The 25,822-nt window shown below is 45.9% G+C and overlaps 1 long non-coding RNA gene across 1 annotated transcript; it reads right to left on the bottom strand.

The window, feature by feature from the left end:
- Window positions 1–423: 423 nt before the first annotated feature.
- On the bottom strand, window positions 424–21,018 carry LOC102547991 (uncharacterized). The gene is made up of 4 exons (XR_015686149.1): window positions 20,657–21,018; window positions 14,676–14,859; window positions 13,770–13,940; window positions 424–2,492 (listed from the first exon to the last, which is right to left on the bottom strand). It is a non-coding gene; the product is annotated as an uncharacterized LOC102547991 (long non-coding RNA).
- Window positions 21,019–25,822: the final 4,804 nt, after the last annotated feature.

Raw genomic sequence — 25,822 nt, 5'->3', positions numbered from 1 at the left:
GTGGATAGCTCAGCGGTTATCTTAGTTCCAGCACCTGCCTGCTGGAAACTGCTCTTCTAAGGGGACCAAGATCAGGTCTAGCGTCCATGTTTGGACCGATCACAACAGTCTATGACTCCAGGGGCAGTGGTTGGCCTGTGTTGCACTGTGACCAAGTGTACCAGCTGCATCTTGTTGCTGCAATAAAGCATCCAAGAGACAACTCAAGAGAGGAGGATTTATTTTCACTCACTGTTGCAGTGAACATAAAGACCATCTCGCTGGCTGAGGCACAGTAGCAGAAGCCGCTCAAGGGTGTGGCGTGTGGAGTTTGCTCACGTTTGGGTGGGTCCGGAAGTAGAGTCTGGGCCTAGACTCCAGAATCACTGTAACTATCTGTCTTAGTTAGGGTCTTGTTGCTGTGAACAGACACCATGACCAATGTAAGTTTTATAAAGGACAACCTTTAATTGGGGCTGGCTTACAGGTTCAGAGGTTCAGTCCATTATCATCAAGGAGGGAACATGGCAGCATCCCTGCATCCAGGCAGGCATGGTGCAGGAGGAGCTGAGTTCTACATCTCCACCTGAAGGAAGCCAGGAACAGACTGAGCATCCTCAGGCAGCTAGGAGGGTCTCCAAGCCCATCCCCACAGTGATACACCAACTCCAACAGGGCCACCCCTTCTAATAGTATCCCTCCCTGGGCCAAGCATATACAACCCATCACACTATCATATCCAGCACCCAACCCCCAACCCCCAGAAATTTCTCCTGTTAGAACCCACCTTCTAGAGTTTAAACAGCCTCTTCCAAATGGTGCCACCACCTGGAGACCAAATGTTCAGTCACACGAGGTTGTGGAGACATTTGCTACTCAAATTAGAGTGTGGTAATGTCTACCTCTAGTGTCAAGTAAGGGTGGTTCTTCCCAGGCTCAAAGGTTACCTCACTCAATCTATGTTTCCAGCTCCGACTACTTAGCTGCAAATCTCACGGCTTTGTTTGTATCCACAGCTGTAGAAAGTTCCACTGCGTTTCTGCACCACATCTCCACTAGGCACTCACCAGCTCATGGGCGTCAGGGCTGTTTCCATGTCTTAGCTCTTGTGAATAGAGCAGCTGTCCATACGGACGGCTATGTGTCTCCGTAGTAGGAACCAGAGTCCTTGGGTATGAGCCCAGCAGGTAAAGCTGGATTTTAGGATTGAGCCCAATCTCACTGCTCCTGGGTGATGTAGAGGTCCTTATTGTCAGACTTCCAGGGACCTTTGAGCACACTCCTGTCATACACAACCACTCTTAGAGTAGTCTAAGAGACATAGGTGAGATACTGCTTGGAATCTGAGCAGTTCCACACTTGAAGGCAGTTTAGTCTTTGTTTCCAGTGACTTTACATTTCAGGAGTCCCCATTTCTTCCCCTATTACCATGTTTTTAGCAAGCACCTTAGCTGTTCATGGCTGCTTTTTCTTCTTCTTCTTCCTCTTCTTCCTCTTCTTCTTCTTCTTCTTCTTCTTTTTCTTCTTTTCTTCTTCTTCTTTTTCTTCTTTTCTTCTTCTTCCTCCTCCTCCTCCTCCTCCTCCTCCTCCTCCTATTTTCTCCCCCAAAACACAGGGTTGTCTGCTTTCCAATTGACTACATAAAGTGAGATTTTTCCCAAAGGCATTCTCTAACCTCCTAACTACCTTTCCCCGACATCTCTTAGCCAAGGCACTGGCAGTATGCATTTTCCACCACTGTCTTGGCCCCATCTCTGAAGAATGCAGCCATTGTCTGTAACTTCATGGCAACTGTGTGGGCACCTTGCCTGTCTTGGCAGCTTCCAGATCAAAGTCACATGACCACACCCGACTTCTTAGCAGCTCCACGAGAAGGTGAGAGCCATGCTCCTACTATTTTATTTCATTTTTTTAATGCAAGAGAACACTGAGACTTAAAACAAGCCATTGGATGAATCAAGATCCCATGGGCAATGAGCTGTACCCAGTTCACCCGTGTTCTATGCATTAGAGCTACGGAGTCCTGATGGAGGAGGGTATATCAGCTTCCACTGTGAGATCATGTGATATGGGTTTCCGGCTCTAAGACTAATCTATCTGAGTGGTTCAAACTTAACTTGTCAGCACGGTCAGCTGTATCTCAAAATAAAACAACAAAGAAGAACTTCGGTTTAAAAACTATTTCCTCTTCGGTTATGTACCTTGTAGTTCGGTAGTCTGCCAAAACCAGGGGATTTGGTTTAGAAAATAGAAGGTAATTACTGTGTATGGCTATCGGGTGTAGTGAGACAACTTCATTTTACATGAGGATGTACCGACTCTTATCTATGTTTTACCAGCATGCATGTCTGTGCATCACATGTGTACAGGGTCTCCATCAGCTGGAAGAGGATGTCAGATCACCTCAAACTGGAGTTACAGATGAATGTCAGCCACCATGTGGGTGCTGAGATTTGAACCCAGGTCTTCTGGAAGAGCAGTCAGTGCTTTTAATCACGGAGCCATCATTCCATCTGCCAGTGAGAGAAGTGTGATACTTTAGCCCGTGTATCAATTTAATATTCGACAGAACTGCTTCATGATACGTAATCATTAAGGAAAAGACAGACATTCTATCTGCTCTCAAAGTGAAAAAAGGACAGCTCTAGTAGCCCATTAATATGTGGTAAAGGTCATGGTGCAGAGATCACGATGGGGTAGAATACAAACACCAGGGAAGGTAGCACAAAGGGTTCCATCTAGGGTGTGCAATGAAAGATCACGGGGACACAGTTAAAATGACTTCTGAAAGCTGACCAGCTCTGGAAAAAGTACAAAAGCAGAGGGTTAAAAAGAATTCATTCTCTTCGGAATAAACATATTACAGCTCAGTGCCTTTGGCATCTCTTTTTCTTTCTTGAAATATTTTTATGTGAAATCATACTAGTAAACACTCTGAAAAATGTGGAATAACTAACCGACTAACCAGCCCAACCCCCCAGCTCAAGACACTAGGGCAAGCAGCATTTCCCCGTCATGTCCTAGGTTTGCGAATGGCACTGTTGGGAGGGACTTAGAGAAGAAGATTAGCTGACCTGTGAGAGGATCTGAGCCCAGGCATGTTTGTGCCTATATTCTAATCTTTCATAGCACTAACCAGGTCAGGGATGGTCCTCACCGTGAGGCCTATGATGTCTGGCTACGGGTGTTGAAACTAATTGAAGTGCCTACCACTACCACCATCCTCCGTGGCATCTTTCTCTGGAGTGCTCTGTGAGAACCCGGGCCTGCTGTCGCTCCTCCTGCCCGTGCTTTGCTTCCCTGAGAAGCTAAAGCCCCTAATGAGTGCATCTGGAGAGGACACCTGGTTTAGCAAGCAAGAAGTTCCCTGCCTTTCTCTACAGGGTATATGGCTCCAGAGTCAAAGGCAGGGGGACAGCAATGTGTTGAGACTCCATCAGTCTGAGTTCACGTTCTGGTATTAAAAGGAATGTATTTAAAATATAATTTCAGCCCTAATCACAAGACAAAGTGTCCAGGCTTTGTGAGAGACTGTCATGGCTCCACCATGAGATCCGAGGGACTCAGAATGCCCATTTAGACTGCATGGGTGTGACTACTGGAACTTCAGTTGCCAGTCTTCTACTCAAAGAGGGGTGTCACTTGCTCAACCTTATACTCTCCACAGAAGGGTGTAAGCAGCCAGCACACATGGACTTCCGCTGGGTCCAGAGCTGGCCCACGTTTTGCTCGAGGACCAGGCTTTGAGGCCTGTGCTCTCTTATGCACACTACCCTGTGACTTTCCTTCCCTAAGAGCTTGGTTCACCTCTCTCTTCAATGTACCTTGTTGCCCTCAAGGCAGAGGGATACCCTCTTTATCCAGACGCCATTTATTTCTTGATGCTGGGATAGTGACCTCTGCCGGGTCACTACCAATGATGGGAACTGCACCTGGGTCTGGTCTCGGCAAGAACAAGAAGTGCGCCCAACTGCTGAGCCGTCTTTCCAGTCTGTCAAAAGCTTTCTTCCCGGTGACCTTTAGTAGGCTTCTGTTTGAACCCTGGCATGCTAGTCACAATTCAAAGTCACTGACAAAAACTGGCCCTACTCAGTAGTGCAGTATTTTAAAGGTCACCCCTCACCATGCACACTTGGTTATACTCCTATATGTTTGGTTATAAAAAAAAAATCTAATCCCAGCCTAGTGGCTCATTCCAGGAATTGCAGAACTCTAGAGGTTGGGCAGAAATATTGCCTTGAGTTCAAAACCAGCCTCAGCAATAGGGGGCAGGGAGGAGGGAATGAAAACCTTGGCCACTTTTATAATGTGTAAGTAAATAGGCCCAGCAAATATATTTCTGTTGACCTGGGGCATGGCTGTGGAGATGGTGGCTGGAGCTTGAGATGGTATCAACTTCACAGAGGTATCCAGAAGCTGGGAGGTAGCGACCCAGAAAGAAGGTGGGAAAGTGTCCCAACTTTTGAGGTTCCTGTCTGACAGTGTCAAACAAGATGTGGACTAGGACCTGGCTGTGAGGCTAGAGAGCAGGGCCCATAAACTTGACTCTAGGGAAGTTAGTGAGTCTATTTCATGAAAGGTCACTTCATCAATTCTGTATTAGTATTTAGGATTATGTGTTGGTGTATTTGTGGGTGTCACATACTCACGAGTGTGAGGCTTGAAGGCACACATTTGCTGTACCCCCTGTTCTCCACCCTATTTACACATTCATATTTTATTTGATTATTTTATGTATAGGAGTGTTTAGCCTCACGTGTGTGTGTGTGTTTATGTGTGTGTGTGTGTGTGTGTGGTATGTGGTGTATGTGTGTGTGTGGTGTGTGTGTGTGTGTGCATGGTGTTTGGTGTGTGTGTGTGTGTGTGGTGTGTGTGGTGTGTAGTGTTTATGTGCATGGTGTGTGGTGTGTATGTGCATGGTGTGTGGTGTGTGTGTGTGTGTGGTGTGTGTGTGGTGTGTGTGTGTGGTGTGTGTGTGGTGTGTGTGGTGTGTGGTGTGTGTGTGCATGGTGTGTGGTGTGTGTGTGGTGTGTGTGTGCATGGTGTGTGGTGTGTGTGTGTGGTGTGTTGGTGGTGTGTGTGGTGTGTGGTGTATGTGTGTGTGTGGTGTGTGGGTGGTGTGTATGGTGTGTGGTGTATGTGTGTGTGTGGTGTGTGTGTGTGTGGTGTGTAGTGTGTATGTGCATGGTGTGTGGTGTGTGTGTGGTGTGTGTGTGTGTGGTGTGTGTGGTGTGTAGTGTTTATGTGCATGGTGTGTGGTGTGTATGTGCATGGTGTGTGGTGTGTGTGTGTGGTGTGTGTGTGGTGTGTGTGTGTGTGTGGTGTGTGTGGTGTGTGGTGTGTGTGGTGTGTGCATGGTGTGTGGTGTGTGTGTGTGTGGTGTGTGTGTGTGGTATGTGTGTGTAGTGTGTATGTGCATGGTGTGTGGTGTGTGTGTGTGTGTGTGGTGTGTGTGTGTGTGGTATGTGTGGTGTGTAGTGTGTATGTGCATAGTCTGTGGTGTGTATGTGCATGGGGTGTGGTGTGTGTGTGTGGTGTGTGTGTGGTGTGTGGTGTGTGTGTGCATGGTGTGTGGTGTGTGTGTGGTATGTGTGTGTGTGGTGTATGTGTGTGTGTGGTGTGTGTGTGTGGTGTGTGGTGTATGTGTGTGTGTGTGGTGTGTGTGGTATGTAGTGTGTATGTGCATGGTGTGTGGTGTGTGTGTGTGGTGTGTGTGGTGTGTGGTATGTGTGTGCATGGTGTGTGGTGTGTGTGTGTGGTGTGTGTGTGTATGTGTGTGGTATGTGTGTATGTGTGTGTGGTGTGTGTGTGGTATGTGTGTGTGTGTGTGTTGTGTGTGTGTTGTGTGTGTATAAGTGTGTGTGTGGTGTGTGTGCATGGTGTGTGGTGTGTGTGTGGTGTGTGTGTGTGCATGGTGTATGGTGTGTGTGTGCATGGTGTGTGGTGTGTGGTGTGTGTGTGTATGTGTGGTGTGTGTGTGGTGTGTGTGTGTGTGTGTGTGTGTGTGTGTGTGTGTGTGTGTGTGTGATGTGCATGCCTGGGGCCTGAGGATGTCAGAGGGGGTCCTCTGCAAGAACAACAAGATCTCCTAACCATCTCTCCATCTTAGCCATCTCTCCAGCCCCATCCTCCTTCTTTTTTGAGAAAGGGCCTCTCCCTGAACCTGGGGCTAGATCGCCTGGCCCCGACCTACTGAATCCCCCTGTCACAGGCCCAGTCCTATCCCATAGTGTTGGGGATACAGGTGGATGCAGCCAGACCTGGTCCATTGTGGTGGGGAAGGCATAGTGAGGCAACTTCCACCCTGGGGAGAGGAAGCAGAGGAAGAGAAGGCACAGCCTCTGTTCCCTATCAGTCCATTCTGCCCTCCCCCCCCCCCCAGAGCGTGGCACGCTAATGCCCCTCAGATTCATGGCAGGTCTTCCCTCTTCCCTCTTCCCTCTTCGGAGTGACTCCGAATCTCGTCAGCGTGACAGTGAAAGCTAATTAATCATCACGCCAAGCCAGGAGGGGTTTTTTTCGCCCCCAGGCATGACTATTGTTTATCTTTATCATTTTTCTGGTTAACAGAGGAATACGTTCTTGTGGTAAGATACTCATGCTTGGTTCATGAGTGTTCCCTGTACTCAGCCATCGAGGGGAAGCCACAGTCAAGAGCCAGCACTGTATCTGGGTCTGTTTAACTAAGTTTATGGCATCGGACACTTAGGTTGTTTCCAATTTTTCATTATTAAAGATAACTTTTTGACAACTAGCCTCCTACGCAGACCCCCCCAGCCCCCGGACACGAGTGTGATTATTTCCTTTGTGTAGATTCCTAGAAGTGAAATTACTGGGCTAAGGGTGTGACATTTTCAAAGCTACTCATAGACACTGCCAAAGTGCTTTCTGGAAGGATCAGACCAGTTGTACTGTGGCCAACATTGATGAGCACACGTGACGCCCTCCACCTTCCCTGGAATTTCTCAACTTCTCTCAGCTCTTTTTACAGGGAAGTGATGCAGCTTGGTAGAGGACACTTGAAGCCAGACTCAGTTGACTAGGATTCAGAGGGCCAGATCTGAAACTCTGATTCCATAAAAAACTCATGTGAACTTGCTAAATCATTTCTCAGTCTAGTTTTTTTTTTTTCCTTTTTTTCGGAGCTGGGGACCGAACCCAGGGCCTTGCACTTGCTAGGCAAGCGCTCTACCACTGAGCTAAATCCCCAACCCCCTCAGTCTAGTTTTAAAATGAAAATCATACTTGGCAGTGATCCCTACCCACAATTATTCCTCCCTCTCTATTGTGGACCTCACTCTGTGGCACTGCCTGGCCCGGAACTTGCTGTGTAGACCCGGCTGACCTTAAGTGCATAGAGATTTACCTGCCTCTGCCTCTCGAGTGCTGGAATTAAAGGCTCGCACCACCATGTCCTACTCCCTCTGTGACCTCCTTACAGAACCTGATCAGACATTGATGCCTCCTCTGAGGCCTTAGCACTGCAGCGGATGTAGCTCTCAGCACAGTGGATAGACACTATTCATATCAGCATCGGTTCTCAAACCTTGCAGTCTCAGGACCCCCTCACACGATTGCAAATTACTAGGAACCCAAAGAACCGGTGTGCATATGGGTTGGGTCATATTTCATGTATTTGCCTCTAAATATGAGAAAAATCTTAAAACTATGCATTAAATTTAAATACAAACAAGTCTATGAACATACTTTACAAAAGTAAAAGAAAAAAGCTTGTGGTGAAGAGAAACAATGTATCCTCTGTCTCTGTAGTGTCTGATTTAATAGAAGACACCTGGGCTCACACATCTGCCTTTGTACTCGGTGGGGTGGGTGGCTGTTTAGCACGTATCTGGTCCATCCATCACCTAGTATCTGTAAAATTACCCTGGGACAGAAAAAGGCACTAATTGCCTGCAAACCACTTTGACCTTACAGAATTCTAAAAAGATGGCCACAACTGCAGCACCAGCGGGAAACCTACTATGGTGACTCCATTGCCCTAGCCAGTGATCGGCTCGGGGGTTTGACCCAGTATTGCCCTGTGAAGCACTGGCAGAGGCTACTAAGGGACTTTGGGAAAATGCTTGCTCTCACTGAAAAATGGAAAGATGGCATGATGTTTGGACATAAGATCAGGAAATAATATAGCCAAGACCGAAGCCAGGGACTGTGAACAGGCAAAGCTTGTGGTGGTTTTTGGTTTTATTTGGTGGGGGGGGGTTGCTGCTGCGGCTAGCTCAGGGTCTGGCCTCATGAGATAGACAGATATGGTGAAAGAATAAACTATGAAGAAATGGAGGCATCTCAGTACCATGTCCTGAGGCGAGGAGCACACTGACTGAGGGATGTGGTCACAGAGAGAATCCAGGTCCCTGCTGGGAGAACAGGCTGGGAAACTGGAAGTGGTATTAGGTGGCCATGAATTAACCAATTCATCAAGTCTTAGTGGTCTATAGGACTGCAAGTTCCCACTGAAAGCACAGCGGTAGAGGAAGACGCTGGCTGATTCGGGATGTTGCGATGCATTGGCTATTCTTGGGTGGTTCTCAGTAAGGACTTGTTGGAAAGACAAGTGAATGCCGGACACCTTCCTTTTAGCTTCTGTGTTTGAAACTCTGGGCAGGACACAGAAGCTATGTGTTTGAAGCTATGGTCAGGTTTAGCTTTGTGGGGTGATGTCCTGCTTGAGAATTTATGTGGATTACTTCTGCACTGGGGTCTTTAAGCTAGGTGAGGGAGACAGGCAGAGTACAGAGGGAGACCCAAATCCCTTATCCAGATTAAGCCCATGACCCATGCTTAACGAGCAGTGGAAACTGGAGCCAAATCCAGGAAAGCCTACTAAATTTTCAGAGACTGGATTGGCAGGCTGGTCCAAGATGAGCCTTAACAGAGCCACACAGTAGCCCTCACTCCCTGAACTTGTGGTACTCAAGCCATCTCCAATGGCTATCTGCAAAACATCCCCACCCTTTTAAATTCCAATGTTTTAGAGGGCTTGGGGATGTTGTAACAAATGACCACAAACTGGGTGGCTTAAACAAGAAGGATTTGCTTCTCCTAGCCTTAGTGCCTGGGAAGTCCAAGATCAGGATGCTATTAGATGTAGTTCCAGGGAGGGCTGGTTCCCTCATCTGTGAGAGGTTGTCCTTGTGCTGTATGTCCTTATGTGGCAGGGAGTACAGAGAATGAGGGTAAGTTGTTAGGCTTCTCAGAAGGGTGCTAATCCCACTCAAGCAGGCTGCATCCTCACCAAAGATTCTACCTTCTAACAGCAGCAGCGTCAAAATGAGGATCACAACATAGAGTTGGGGGCAGAGAGAGCAATTCACTCCATATCACCAAGGGGTTATCTCCAGCAGAACTCAGGGTAAATGCAAAAATTTCCCAAGATATAGCAACAGAAAACATCGGTGGCTTTCTGTGCTCCAGGCATTTACCTGCACCGTCACTGTTCTAGTTTCCTTCTATTGCTGTGATAAAACAGCACAGCTAAAAACCACATGGGGAGGAAAGGGTTTATCTGGTTAAGACTCCCATGTCACCGCTCATCAAGGGAGGTCGGGTACAGGAACTTAAGTAGGAACCTGGAGGAAGGAACTGAAGCAGAAGCCATGGAAGAGAGAGGCTTACTGTTTTTCTCTCTCCCTGGCTTGCTGGATTTGCTTTCATATACAACAAAGACCATTTGTCCTAGAATGCTGCCGTCCACGATGAGCTGGGCCTGCTCACATCAACCATTAATCTAGAAAATGTTTCCATACACTTACCTGTAGACCAATCTGACCAAAGCATTTCCTCAATTGAGAAATATCCCTGGCTTGTATCAAGTTGACTAAAACTAACCAGCAGAAACCTCCACTTCGCACCCTCATAATAACTTTGAGATTTTGACATCAGGTTCCTTGTCATATTGGGAGCTCAGATAGTGTAAGAAATCTGCTGGGTTACCAAGTTGCTGCTCTATCTAGCTGCTGCCTCCAGCTAAGCACTGCCTCCCTGTGTGCTGTGTGAGAGCTGCCTGCCTGTATGCACTGTGGGCAAGAAATGCCCTGTGTGTGAAACCAGCCGAAGATACACAGAACGACCATGTCTAAACAACAACCAAAAGATAAATGAGAAGTAAATTAGTTGCAGCACTTAGCAATACAAAATAATGATTTCTATCTGCTAAAACTCAAGTGAAGTGTCTTATCTCAAAACAAGCTCACAGGCCAGACAGTTGTCAGGCAAGCAATCAGGAGGGATGGTTGGACAGGTGGGAGCGTGCTTCTCCATTCTGACCACCACACAGCACTTCATATAGTTTCTGACTCCGCTGTGTCCCTGGGTGAGGGCCATTCCAATCACTTCCAGCCAACACTCCCAATGACTGCAGGATACACGTGCTTGGTCCTGACCTCTATCTGGATACTTGAGTAAGGTTCATCCCCAAGATACCCTCCTGATAAACATGGACCCCTCTGACTCTTGGTGAATCTCACATCCCTCCGTGTTTGTGCAAGAAAGAAACTACCAGTAGGACATTGAAAGCCCTGGTGCAGGAGAGGACTGTTCACATCAAAGCGATGCACAGAGATTTCTTTTAGGAGCCCCAGACTTACTCTGAGACATTTGACCCTTGTTTTCTACTTCTCCCCAAGCCCTAGATGGCTTCTTAGAATGGTTGAGGATGAAGGGACTTGAAAACTTTCCAGGCCAATACTTCATTCCCCAAGTAAAGATTTGGGTCTCAGAGAGGGTAAGTGACATGTCTGAGTATTCAGAGCAGAGAGTGAAGAAACAGAAGTCAGGTGAGGACACGCCCTTTTTTGGTTGCTAGCCTTTTGTGCCAATTGATCTCAGTCATCTCCAACTTGACAACCCATTCACTGACTTATTGAAATTGTTTCTTTGACTCATTTGTCAATCAACATCAACATGAACAATTGTGAATTCTATGTCTTTACCACCTGTGTTAAATGTGTTCACACTTCTTTATTTTCATTTATTTATTTTATTTCATTTGTACTTATTTCCATCTTGTCTAGAACCTTTAGAGGTGTTAATGGTTAAATTAACTTAGAAATTTAACCTTGTAAGACTTGTTCTGGGCTGGAGAGATGGCTCAGTGGTCAAGAGTACTGACTGCTCTTCCAACGGTCCTGAGTTCAATTCCTGGCAATCACACGGTGGCTCACAACCATCTGTAATGGGATCTGATGCCCTCTTCTGGTGTGTCTGAAGACAGCTACAGTGTACTCATAGAAATAAAAATAAATAAATCTTTAAAAATTGTTTATTTTTAAGTGTGTGTGTGTGTGTGTGTGTGTGTGTGTGTGTGTGTGTGTGTGTAGGTATGTGCTTTTGGTGCAGTGCTCTTGAAGGCCAGATGAGGATGTTGGATCTCCCGAAGCTGGAGTAACAGGTATTGAGAGCCATCTAACACAATGCTGGGAACCAAGCGCTTAGGCCCTCTGCAAGAGCAGTATGTATTCTTAACTGCTGTGCCATGTCTCCAGTCCAAATTTTAATATTTTGAGGTTTGCTATATAAAACCCCGATTTAACCTAATTTTACTTAGTTTTAGACTTTGACCAGATTGTATCAATACTAGCCTTTTTATTGATACTAATTTTATCCTTTGACTTTAGACTCAAGCTACATATGTGTTGAGCTTAAACAATCATAAAATGTCGAAGCCAACCAACAGATTGGGAAAAGATCTTTACCAATCCTATAACAGATAGAGGCCTTATATCCAAAATATACAAAGAACTCAAGAAGTTAGACTGAAGGGAGACAAATAACCCTATTAAAAATGGTGTTCAGAGCTAAACAAAGAATTCACAGCTGAGGAATGCCGAATGGCTGAGAAACACCTAAAGAAATGTTCAACATCTTTAGTCATAAGGGAAATGCAAATCAAAACAACCCTGAGATTTCACCTCACACCAGTGAGAATGGCTAAGATCAAAAACTCAGGTGACAGCAGATGCTGGCGAGGATGCAGAGAAAGAGGAACACTCCTCCATTGTTGGTGGGATTGCAGACTGGTACAACCATTCTGGAAATCAGTCTGGAGGTTCCTCAGAAAATTGGACATTGAACTGCCTGAGGATCCAGCTATACCTCTCTTGGGCATATACCCAAAAGATGCCCCAACATATAAAAAAGACACGTGCTCCACTATGTTCATCGCAGCCTTATTTATAATAGCCAGAAGCTGGAAAGAACCCAGATGCCCTTCAAGAGGAGTGGATACAGAAAATGTGGTACATCTACACAATGAAATATTACTCAGCTATCAAAAACAACGGCTTTATGAAATTCGTAGGCAAATGGTTGGAACTGGAAAATATCATCCTGAGTGAGCTAACCCAATCACAGAAAGACATACATGGTATGCACTCACTGATAAGTGGCTATTAGCCCAAATGCTTGAATTACCCTAGATGCCTAGAACGAATGAAACTCAAGACGGATGATCAAAATGTGAATGCTTCACTCCTTCTCTAAAAGGGGAACAAGAATACCTTTGGCAGGGAATAGAGAGGCAAAGATTAAAACAGAGACTGAAGGAACACCCATTCAGAGCCTGCCCCACATGTGGCCCATATATATACAGCCACCCAATTAGACAAGATGGATGAAGCAAAGAAATGCAGGCCGACAGGAGCCGGATGTAGATCGCTCCTGAGAGACACAGCCAGAATACAGCAAATACAGAGGCGAATGCCAGCAGCAAACCACTGAACTGAGAATAGGACCCCCGTTGAAGGAATCAGAGAAAGAACTGGAAGAGCTTGAAGGGGCTCGAGACCCCATAGGTACAACAATGCCAAGCAACCAGAGCTTCCAGGGACTAAGCCACTACCTAAAGACTATACATGGACTGACCCTGGACTCTGACCTCATAGGTAGCAATGAATATCCTAGTAAGATCACCAGTGGAAGGGGAAGCCCTGGGTCCTGCTAAGACTGAACCCCCAGTGAACTAGACTGTTGGGGGGAGGGCGGCAATGGGGGGAGGGTTGGGAGGGGAACACCCATAAGGAAGGGGAGGGGGGAGGGGGATGTTTGCCCGGAAACCAAAGAATTATTATTAAGTATTAAATAAATTTAAAAAAAAATGTCAAAGCCAAAAAAGATCGTGGGACTTGACATATAATATTTGTAATATATTATATAAGATATCATATATATATAATACTTCTATAGTATTGAAGACATCTTCCTCATAGACTCTAAAAGAGTCATGTACTTAGTATGTTTATAATACAATTTATATGCACTAAAATTGTTTTTGAGCATTATTTTTACAAAGAGAGTTAGTGTATAGAATGATGTTTTTCAGGGCTGGAGAGATGGCTCAGTGGTTAAGACCAATTGCAAAGGACCTGTTCATATCCTAGCCACAATGCAGCTCTCAGCCTTCTGTAACTTCAGTTCCAGGGCAGCCGACACTCTTGTCTGACTGCTGATGGCACTGCACATGTGTAGTGCTCAGACATACAAGCAGGGAAAACACCCATGCCCATAGAGTCAAAATATCCTTTAAAACCATATCATTCTGCACTAAGCTGTTTTCTGGAAGCATGGTCTTATTGGTCTCAAGAATTCTTCTCCATATGTGTTGTCTTTCTGGTATGATTGACCCCCTACTCCAGGGCAAGTATTTAACTTAAGTGGTGGTAACCATCACTGATACTTAGAGCGCACAAGAGGCAGCATAAGCAATGTTTGCTAGACAATGGACTGAGCAAGCCCTTGCTGCCCACCGAGAGTGATGGATAAGAGGCAGGACTGACCTGCTGATTCCAGCAAGAGCCACAAGGATGCCATTCCCGTAAAGACAAGAGAATGCTTGTTTCCGGCCAGCATCTGCCAGCGATGGTCCAGGAAGGAGGACAGGGATGTGGATCATTTCTCAGAAAACGTCTCTCTTCAGGCACAGATTCAGTTGGACTGGGAAGCAAAACCTTTTGAGGAAGCAAAAAAAGGAACGAACAGGGTCTTTCTGGCCACTCTGCCCTTCTCTCCCTCCAGCTTTCTCTGTCTTTCCCCACTGCCTTGTTAGCAGTGAGTCCCAGTCTCAGAGTCTAAGAACTGTTGTGACTCGGAAAGAGCCTGAAATCTGAGGGAAGAGAGGCTACAGCAAGAGGCCTTGACTGTTGCATTGTGAAGCATGACACATTGTAACTCTCGCTTCTTTGTTAATGAAAAGAGATGAGGACGGCTCATACGGACAGGAAGAAACCAGAAAAACACACACACAAAACACAGAGAGCATTTAAGCAATGCTAGAAGTTGCTATTTGGAGCACATTGGCTTATGGTCCTCTATCAGAGAGGACCAGTTGAGGCCTGGCCTAGTTAAAAGAGAGTCACTCGGTTGGCAGTGTGTCACCGTGACTGCTAGCTTCATTTTGATTGTTAAATAAGCTGGGTGTGTAGGTTCTCTCGTGTGTATTTGAGCACCTCTGAGTGACTCTGTCATCTTGATCATTTTAAAGAGTACAACCAAGCATAAAAATCATGTAACAATCTGGTCTAATTTTAAAGAAAAAAATCCAAGTACTTGACTAAGTTACTGAAGACATACTCAGCCAAAACCCTTGCTTCTGAGACATAAGACAGGAACTGTTGACCCCTTCCAATTTCTCTTTCCTTTTTTTATTCATTAAATTATGAGAAGTACATTCTTTCTTCCCTTACCTGTACAGAAGGTCAGACAAAGTCAAGGGTGACTTGAGGAGAAAGTCGGGGGATTCCAGCATTCCCTTGAGCTCGAAGGGGAAGTTGAAACTCATTATGGTGTAATTACGTACGGGAATAACCACGGCTGTTCCAATGAAGCCTGAGAGTTCACATGTGGGAACCAGATGGACCTCCTGTAAGCCTGAAAAACAGCATTGTCCCCAAGTGCTGAGCCCCCCACCCCAACACCCATACACAGGGCCTCAGTTTTCTTGCACGTAGGATGAAGCAATTGGCAAAGATTATCCTTTCTCTACCCAGGCTGTGGTAAGCCCGAAAGAACGCAAAACATTTAGGAAAAGCCCCTGCTATAGTTTGCCCTTTAATGTCTCTAAAGATCCACATGCTAGTAGACTGATCTTCACTTAAAGACCTTGTGAGTCTCACTGGTGGCATGCCCTTAAAGGGGACTGTGGGAAGACAGCTACAGTATACTTATATATAATAAATAAATCCTAAAAAAAAAAAAAAAAACAAGGAAAAGGGGAATGTGGGAATCCAGCCTCTCCTTCTCTTCAGCAGCTCAACAATGAGATGACTTCGTTCTATCACACAATCCCCGTCATGGTGCACTGCCTCACTACTGGCCCCAGAGCCCTGGGATGTCCAACTATTGACTGAAACCTCCAAGTCCATAAACTAAATAAACCTTTTCTATTTATAAGTTGATTATGCCAGGTAAGTTGATAACGGGGGCTGACACAGTAATCTCAGAAGACCTCCATGGTCTCACACTCCAGCAACATGTTATCACTGTGGCTTAACAGGGATGGGTGAACGGCAGGGCACACACACACCAATCCTTCCTCTACAGTCTGTGAGAGATGGCTGAAGGGTACTTATTTATTTAATAATTGACTATCGTTAGCTGCGTTCATTAGTCACTTATCAGTTCCCTGCTGTAACAAAATGCCTGACAGAAGTAGCCTGAGGTAGGAACAGTTTATTTCCTGGAAAATGATGTGTGTTTCCAAAGAGATTTCAGTCTGTAGGCCTTAGCTCCATTGGTCCTGGGCTCCCAGGGAGGCGGACCATCACAGCAGAGGGAAAAGGTGAAGGGCAAGAGGCAGAGAGTTAAAAAGAAGGGCTGGTGGACAGATTCAGCCCCCAAGGACATGACCCAGTGACCTACATTCTTTGGTTAGTCCCATGTTCTGAATTTCCCAAAATAGTGTTGTCAGTTAGGGGCTGAACGTTCAAACACAAGAGCTCATTGCGGGTGGGAGGAGGACATAATATTAATCAAGAATGTTGTTTGTTTATTTATTTATTTTGCCAGCTCAATAGGTACAAGTGACCCTTATGATCACATTTTTCTGACTCTTAAATGTTTGTCCGTATCTACTTTGGCATTTCTTTGATTCATCTTTGGTTCTCTTGGTTTGAGCTGCTTGGTCTAGACTCCTGTTTCTTTGGTTTGGTTTTGTATTTTAGGGGACTGAGATCTTGGATTCATATTTATTTACCCATGATCTTTAAGGAGGACAACAGTGCTAACCCTGACTTATATCTGTGGTGGGTAATCTTTTATTTTATCATTGCATTTTTCTCAGTATTTCTAATTAGACTCTGAATGTGTTTTATTTCCTATAGTTGTGGACTACACCATGGGAAACATGGGTGTGAAAATGCTGACGGCTCCTTCATATGCTGGGGCCAGGAAATATTTTCCCTTAACACACACACACAAACACACACACACACAAACACACACACACACAGATATAAATACAGACAAATGGGCACAATGGACACACACACAGATATAAATACAGACAGATGGACACAATGGACACACACACAAACACACACACACACACAAACACACACACACACACACACACACACACACACACACACACACACACACACACAGGGCTATTGCCTCCTTCCTTCCCTTTGTCAGGCTTTTCTAAGTTGTTGGAAGGCTAACCTGCTCTATCTCAGAAACCACATTCAAGACACCCAATGAAAGTATCTTTTTGTCCCAGATCATGTGTGCAATATTCTTTCTAAAAAGAACTCGGGGAGGGGTGTCCTGATTTCAACTGGAGCCCAGTTTCCATGTGTATCGTTTCTTTCTTGAGGATATACAAGTGAATGTTCTTCTTGTGACTCTGGAAATTATTTGGGGCAGAAAAGCATAATCCAATTTAGAAATGTTTGGTAATTTGGATAATAAGGTAAGTAAGAAACTTCTAGGAACAACTCTGCAGATCACCTGATTGTCCATCAACCCAAAATATTTACCAAACAGCTACCCTTTATGTAGGACCCAGTGCCAATTACTTTCTGATACAGTCCTTTGGGCTCAAAGAGAGTCTAGTGAGCAGAGCCAACCATTCCTCAGGGCTAGCCTAGTTGTCCTGCTGTTTGACACTGGCCCTGTTTTCTAAATGAGGAGGGGACAGGTCCACCTCTGTCTCACATGAGGATTTCTAGCTGAACAACATCAGAACAGCATCAGATAATGCTCTGACATCCTCCGTGTGTGTCTTAGTTAGGGTAACTATTGTAGTAAGAAAACATCATGACCAAAAGGTTTATGCATTCATATATCATAGACCATTACTGAGGAAGGCCAGGATAGGAACTTGAACAGGGCAGGAACCTAGAGGCAGGAACTAATGTAGAAGCTATGAAGGGATGCTGCTTACTCGCTTGTCCTACCTGTTTTCTTACAGAACCCAGGGCACCAACTGAGGAGTGGCACCATCCACAATGCACCAGGTCCTCCCTCATCAATCACTAATTAGAAAAATGCTCTTCAATTTTTCATAAAGCTCAATCTTATGGCGAAAATTTCTCAATTGAGCCCCCATGACTCTATCATGTGTCAAGTTAACATAAAATTAGTCAGCTCAATTCGTATCTGTGTTACGTTTGCATGGGTTGCCTCTGTGTCCTCCCAACCACTCCAGCAAACAGCCTTGATTACTGTTGTGGGATGAAGGCATGTATCCTCACCTCCAAATCCATACATTAACCTGATATCCCATGTGATGGGCATCTGAACATTGGGTTTGGGAGATTAGGGTTCAATGAAGCCCTTACAATGGCTTTTATAAAAAGGAAGAGAAGACTCAAAATCTCTCTGAAGACACAATCAAGAAAAAAGCCCATGCCGAGAACCTCACTAGGGTGGCATCCTCATCCCAACTCTCCAACCTTCAGCTCTCCATAAAACAGAATTCGTTATATAAGCCACTAGTCCATGACATTAGAGCTGAGATGGCCAAGGTGGACGTTCTCCATACAGGTGAGAAAAACCAAGGCTCAGAGATGTTAATTATAATCTTATCAAAGCCAGTCTACTGTTTCCCCCTGCACTCTGCACTCAACACAGTTGACCCCGGTTCTGAGTCCTCTCCTTAGTGCTACTCAGTCTATGTGTTGCTGATTGATTTTTCTGGGCCATGGCTTTTCCCCATCCATGTGTTATAAGCCCTTTGAGGGCTGACCTTTGTTTTCTACTGTCCTACATTATACCCAAGAGAAGACACAGTGCCTGCCTTACAGTTGACACGAATAAATATTCTAGCTCCCTGATTTCAGAGAAAGAATCAGACCACCAGATGCTCCCTTAACATGCGTTAATTTGACCTTATGTAATGTACATTATGTTGGTAAACTGTCCTGTGCCATTTGAGCTCATTGAGAAGCTGTCTCTGGAAATGAGGCTGTCCCTCCAATTTCAGACCCAAGAGTTGTTTACATCACATGTCCTCCAAGATCCCTTAACTGGGGACAGGCCTCTAGCTCAGTGACAGAAAGGGAAGAGAGTAACAAAACAGCCCTAGAGTAAAGACACCAGGCCTTTGAGAGGGTACACCATCTCCAGCAGATGCTACTGTTGTTTACCCAGTGATGTACACAGGCTTTCCTGAGAATGAGAAGCCACAAGTCCAGCCAAAAAGAAAACTCTCGATCAGGAATTCCTGCTAAGTGCCTCAACTTTCCTGGTCAGGCTTTGATGAATTTTAGGAGCACCCAATTGGGTGACTTGATTCATCGTCCTGCTGTTATTTGTTCTTTTCTTTGGAAGGCTCACCTGAGGGGACATTGCTTCACCGGGGCATCTGCATTGGGAACCCCAGCTGTCTGCCTTGAAGGGGCTTCCCCAGGTAATTTCTGCCGGATGTTCAAAGTGCATGATCTCCCTCATCTAAATCCTTGATATTTTTATTTATTTATTTTACTTTTTCCTTGTTATACTCTCCATAAACTCGTTATAACCATGATTATTGTAGATCATTCTGATGATCGCACAGCACGGCATCATTTGAACACTTATATGTGGCAAAATGAGCACGCTCAAAAGGTTCTAAGCACCGTAGTCCTTACCAACTGTGGTTGTTTTTTTATTATTGTTAAGAAGGTCCATTTTACATATATGGGTGTTTTGTCTGCATGTATGTCTGTGCACCATATGCGAGCAGAGCCCCTGGAACTGTAGTTATAGACAGTCATGAGCCACCGCATTGGTACTGGGAATCAAACCTGGGTCCTCAAGGAGAGCGATCAGTACTCTTCACTGCAGAGCCATCTCTACAGTTCACCTGGCTCACATGTATCTTCTCACCTCATAAAACGACAGGAGCAATAAAATGCAGGCCTGCTTTCTGAGGCTTGTAGTTTGGGTTAGAAATAAGCTTTAGTAGGTTTGATCAGATACCTAAAGACGGAGAGCCAACGAAGTGACTACCTTGCCCAGAGTCCGACAGCCAGTTCCTGTCAAGGCCAAGACTACAATCTGGCCTCCCAGCAAAGCTGAAGTCTTTGTATCTGGCTAATTAAGACAGATGTATCTGTTTCCCGGGTCTGAATTATTTTAGTGTCTCCCAGGTCCTATGTGGCAGACAGCACTTCACCACAATTTTCTATCTCCACTAACGAAAGCAAGAAAAACCATTTTCCACGGTGGGATTTTTTTTTCAGCATTAGGGATGAACCCAGGGTGCAGCCCTACCCCTCGCCTCCTACCCCCCACCCACCACCTTGCAAGTAAAGCAAGTGTTCTACCACTGAGCTATATCCCCACCCCATATTTGGATGTCATATCTATCTGTTGGGGATATGAGTATTTACGTGTGTGTGGTCACGTATGTGTGCATTCTGACAGGGAAACAGGCACTGAGTGGGAGTGTTAGGAGCCCAAGATCTAATCCCAACGTCTATTGTTAGTAAGTTGTAGATGAGGGGGGAGGGGACGGTGGTATGTTAAGTTCTAAACTTATCCTCACCTCGAAACAGCTGTCTTTATTTTTTTTTTCTTTTTATATGAGATACAGAGCGAAAAATTATTCTTTAATATAGAATACACATCGTGCCATGGGTGTTATTGGCAACCGGTTTGTACTAATTCGAATGCCATAAAGGGCTGTAATGGTGGCTGAGCTGATCTGTTCTAAGAAATTCAGTTTTAATTCATAGGATAGGTCCATGAGAAAGCTACTTAATGATTACGTCCACCTTACAGATAGGGAAACTGAGTCTCAGAATGACGTGACTTGTCCAAGAGCATATATCTTGGAAGGAATAGAGCCAGGACTTGAACCCACGTGGTCTGAGTCTGGTATGTGTGCTTTCTTCCCCTCTATGTGTGGAGCCCCTTGGCATGGGGACTGTGTGTGCATTATTCTGTGCTTGCTTCTCCCCTCACCATGGGACGATAACAACGGAGCTGGGTTGAACTGAATAGGAAATGGTGCTGGTTTTAAATGAACTCCATTGCTTAGAAACTTCCAGAAGAGATGCTTCAAGACAGCTCTGGGCAACACCCTAAAGACATCCCGGAATGCAGTGGTGTTTGGAGTGGGTTCAGCATGAAGGGAACATTTCTGCCAGCTAGCCCCTGCTCCCCCCCCCACCCCGGCCTTAAGGATTCAATGTTCCCGGGATTCCTAGAACTGTTTGTTGGCCGAAAGCGGAATGCTTACCATAAATCACAGCAGAGGGACCAAAGGTGACCGGAACCTTGGGTTATCTTGTGGCCCAGCCAGCAACGGGCACCTATTTACTAGATTCCCACAGCCGTGCAGGGCTTCCCCCATCAGCTTCCTTTAGGATTACTCACAGCTACTGTAAGCAGGGGGCGGGGCGTGTGGGGAAGAGATCTGTCCGTCTCTGGAGTGCCTCTGTGGCAGAAAGCCAAAGGGGTCTTAGGACCTCTGAGCCTTGCTGCCTGGACAGGAAAACTCGGCAGTTCACCTAGGCAGCTCGCAACCCGGAGCTGACTTAGCCGCTCGTCATTCACGAATCTCATTCACCAAGTGGCCCAACGAATAGGAAGGGCTCCTTCACTTCCGGATTAGGAACACTAGTTTTCCAATCTTTTTTTTTTTTCCCTCTAGCTAAGTCCTGTGTACTCTCAGCGTATCGGTCTATTCGTGCATTCTTCCCACGCAGGTTTATCCGTGAGCACCTGTCAATACTGGACATTGATTGGTAAAGATGTAATTGGTGTAATGATAGCCAGAGTACTCCGGCCGTCAAAAGGCAAACAGAAGGAAGTGTGGACAGAGGAAAATCCATAAGGCTGTCCATCTTGATTTAAAATGTAGATCTTTTTTTCAAAGTGTTATATAATGCACTTATGTTTCTTTTTTTTAAAAATTTTTTTTAAGATTTTATTCATTTATTATATATAAGTACACTGTAGCTGACTTCAGACACACCAGAAGAGGGCATCGGGTCTCTTTACAGATGGTTGTGAGCCACCATGTGGTTGCTGGGAATTGAACTCAGGACCTCTGGAAGAGTAGTCGGGTGCTCTTAACCGCTGAGCCATCTCTCCAGCCCGCACTTATGTTTCTTAAAACTCAGAATAAACTGTATTTGTGTCCGTTATAGAGGTTTTGGAGCCCCTCCTTAAGTTTTTTTGCCCTCCGGCATAAAGTTTCTCTCTCTTCAGGTTCATCCTGGTCTTGACTCCTCAGCATGGGGCTGGGGAAAGGCCCGGATGCAAGGTCAGCCCCTCCTTGCAACAATCTATTACCAAGAGAAAATCGCTGTGGGCGCAATGGAGAATGGTTCCTAACAGTGAACGATTTCCGAGTTTCTTCTGATCTATCTGGATGTATAGGCAAATGATGATTTCTCATACAGAAGTAGGACATTTCTTCATGTAAGGACTTATGATTATTTGGGGGTGGGGGGCTTAAGGAACTTTTAAGTCTGAGAAGGGCTTACAATTTATTTATTTATTTATTTCCTCACTTATTTGAATCCAGAGATCAGAATCAGGCCACTCCCGTCCAGACCCTATGACAGGCCCCCTGCACATGTCTCTTCTAGAGTTCCTTCACGTGGGGAAAGGCAAGTGCAGGCCACACTGAAGGAGCCTTTGGCTTGAAGCAGACATCCCTGAATGCTGGGGCCCAGAAATTCTTTCCAGAACCCCTGCCTTTCCCATGGGGCAAAGCTCAGCAGAGATGCCAAGAACCTGGAGATGTTTCCAGCAAGCAACCTAGCATCAGGGTGATGATGTAAGTCTCCTACAGCGCCTTCCTCTGCCAGGAACTTAGAGGGTGGGTCAGGGAGAGAGACTCTTGAGGGGCTTCTCCGAGCCCTGCCTGACTCTCAAATAGGGTTCCCATGACTCAATATTCTGGGTACTAATCGAGGCAGGGGTCATTTCAGTGGTGTATGTGACAGCCCTCAGGCCCCATTTCCGGCTGCCCCTTTCCAGCACTTCAAAGCAGACGTCAACACCACATAAACTCAGACGGAGGCTGCTGGGGTGGCTGTGATTTGGGGTTCCTCATGGGACTGTTAGTCTAGTCCCCGACCTGTCACTCATTCAACAGATAATTTCTGTAAACGATGGTGACATGAGAGAGGACAGAATCCATTAGTCTCCAGTTGGGACAAATGTACCAGGAATATTTGCCTCTCCCTTCCTCCCTCCCTCCCTCTCTCCCTCCCTCTTTCTTCTTGACAGGGTCTCTCTGTACAGTCCCGGCTGTCCTGGTACTTGCTATGTAGACCAGGCTAGTCTTGAGGTTCACAGAGATCCTCCCACCTCTGTTTCCAGAGTGCTGGGATTAAAGGGGTGCCCCATCACATCTGGCTCTTTAAATTATTGTTACATGTGTATGTGTATGAGCACAGGTGCCTGTAGAGGTCAAAGGAGGACATTAGATTCCATGGAACACGGTGTTAGGAACCAAACTCAGGTCTTCAGCCACAGCAGCAAAGCTGTCAAGTCGTCTATCCCCGTTTCCCTATTATACAGTTTATACAGTTCCTCTTTATAGTCTCTCTGGGAAGGAAGCTTCATCATCAAACAAAGTCAACGAGGCTGAGGACAAGTTGATTGTCCACCAGCTGTATATGGAGCTGGGATGTGCGCTGATTGCACTCTACCTTCACAGGTACACAAGGCTGAAGAAAGGAAAGCAAGCAGAGGGCAAAGACCTGACAAGGCATGAAGAGGCATCGGAGAAGACAAAACTTGTAGGGGGAGGTGCTGATTCTCTAATTGGTTGTTAATTGTGTCAATAAAGAAGGCGAGAGCCAATTGTTGGGCAAAGGGTAAAGGTGGGACTTCCGGGTCCCAGGGGAGAAGAGAAGGGATGCAGGAAAGGAGGGGGGGTTCTTTGGGCCAGGCTTTGGAATGTGGAGGATGTAACAACTATGTAAGGTCTTGGGCTAGCCAGAACCTGCGGCCTCTGCCACCCGCCGATGGCTGATATAGGTTAGCTGGTAAGGTTAGGGCAAGAGATTTCTGTGCCCGGCAATTGTGTTTCTGGCTAGTTTTAAGATAATAAAACTATTTAGTGTTTTTCTTTCAGGGAGCTAAGGTGAGCAGGAGAAAGAGAGAAGACGGAACAGTTGATGGCAGCTTGGAGAAGCTAGCCAGGAGGAAGAGGCAGCTGGTGGGACGGAGACAGTAGCTCCCAATTCCCGGGTTGGGGAATGGTGGTGTTCGATCCTGGGCTAAGCTGGATGGAATAAAGGGAACCAGGAGAAGTCAGAGCATGGGCCAAGCTCCCAGGAAAGCTGTTACCTGGCCGTTGGTGGTGCTAAGTCAGGAGTGGGTCTGCTAGCAGCAGAACTCGGAGCTAAGGGAGCAGTGCAGGCTGAACTCTTGGGAAGGCAGTAGCATGTTTGTTTGTTTGTTTGTTTTGTTTTGTTTTTTTCCTTTTATTCGGAGCTGGGGACCGAACCCAGGGCCTTGCGCTTGCTAGGCAAGCGCTCTACCACTGAGCTAAATCCCCAACTCCTGTTTTTTTGTTTGTTTTTTTTTTGTTTGTTTGTTTGTTTGTTTTTTTAATTTCACATGACAAAACCATCCAGGTAAGTTAAGGATGAAGAGTGAAAAGCTTCAGGCCATCTAGATGACTGAGCGGATAAGGACATAACCACCAAACTTGACGATCTGAGTTTGAACCCAGGGACCCACATGGTAGAAAGAGAGAATCGATTCCGTCTTTGATCTCCACATGTACACTGTGGCATGTATACTCACATCAGTACCCATACCCTCATAACCAACCAACCAAATATAAACAATGGAAATTTCTGGAGAAAAAAAACCTGACTAATTTACTGTATTATTGTAGTAGAAATAAGTAATAGTAATTGTTATTGTCATAAGTTACACACAGTCTTATATAACCCAGGCTGGCCTCAATACATTGGAATAACTTGCTGTTGGCCTGAAGCCTCCACCGAGTCTCCCCTTCTCTTTTCTGCATCTAGCAACCTGACAGGAGAAGTATAAAAGGCTGCACAGTAGATGAGACCAGGAATCCTGAAGGCAAGCTTGATGGTCTAAGCATGGGGTCAAGCTAGTCCACATCCCACTTCACCAGCATCATGTGCAAGAAAGGAAGTTACCAGGCTGACGTGGGACGGTTCTGTTGGATGTGAGAAGAGGGCTTTGGTGAGCCTTGAAGTCATAACATTAATGGGAAGAGTCATATGAGGAAGTACGGATGTGGAAGGATCCTCTGTCCAGGAGTCGTGTAGAATTGGCAGGCAGTTCACAGAGACAGGAAGTGGAGTGGGTGTGGTCAGGAGTTGGGGAGAGTTTACAGGGCACAGGATAATGGTGGTAGAGTCATGAAGAGGATCAGTGATGGTGGTCACACATGTAAGCATCTACCCAATGCCATCAACTCGAGGCACGTGTCAGCATTGCATCGTTTCAACAAAATGCCTGAAGCAGCTAACGTACATAGATAAAAAGGTTTTGTAGGTCACTGTCTTCGAGCTTCAAAGTCTAACATTGGACAAGGTTTGGCCTCAGGTGAGGACACTGGGTTATGGTAGAAGCCAATGGGAATAAGATGTCAAGCAGGAGCTTGGAGAAGGAAGATGTGTAGGGCTTGATTTCTACAGAAAAATCCACTACCACGAACTTCCTTAGAACTTCCTGCTAATCCTACCTCCCAAAGGCCCTACTGTCACCCACATTGTCACCATGCAGACCAAGCCTTCAGTGGCAATGGACCCCACTAACTGCCTTTAATACATTTTTTTTTTTTTTTTAGTCAGGCTTGATGGAAGCACCCAAAGTCCTGCTATACCCAGAAGCTCAGGGGCAGCCTGGCTAACACAGAAAGATCCATTTTCTTTTTTAAAAAGGAAATCCTGTATTATACGAATCTGTACAGAGCAATATAGAAAGCTCCAGATGGGGCTACAGCCAGGTTAGCAGCCGTGAGAAGTATACAATGGTAGAAGCAGCAGACGCTTCCTCAGAGCCTCATATACCTGTCCCTGGGCTCAGAGCTCCGTGCCAGCCAGGGCAAGAGAGGCTGATGGGACTCAATGGAAGGCACACTGCAGACAGAGGCTCAGCATCCACACCAGCTCATTCTTCTGCCTTACAGGGATAGGAGCACCAGCCTCTGGCTCCCTCACTCCCCTCCACCCCTGCTGCAATGAGCTAATCTCCAAAAAGAGCCTTCGGACTTCCCAGAAAGATGGTCTATAAATACAGCATCTTCTTGTAAATCAGGACTCCAAGGTGATGGGCAGATCAACAGAGGTCTCCAGATGGGGTAGGAAGGGTCCCAGTACACTTAAATTTAGTCCTGGTCATTTAGTTCAGATCACTGGCTCCCTTGGCCTGACGAGGAGTCTGTACGGCTGTG

The sequence above is a fragment of the Rattus norvegicus genome, chromosome 4 (assembly GCF_021556685.1).
Source record: "Rattus norvegicus strain SHRSP/BbbUtx chromosome 4, alternate assembly SHRSP_T2T, whole genome shotgun sequence".
In the NCBI taxonomy this organism is placed as follows: Eukaryota; Metazoa; Chordata; class Mammalia; order Rodentia; family Muridae; genus Rattus; species Rattus norvegicus.
This window is presented reverse-complemented; position numbering and strand designations above follow the sequence as displayed.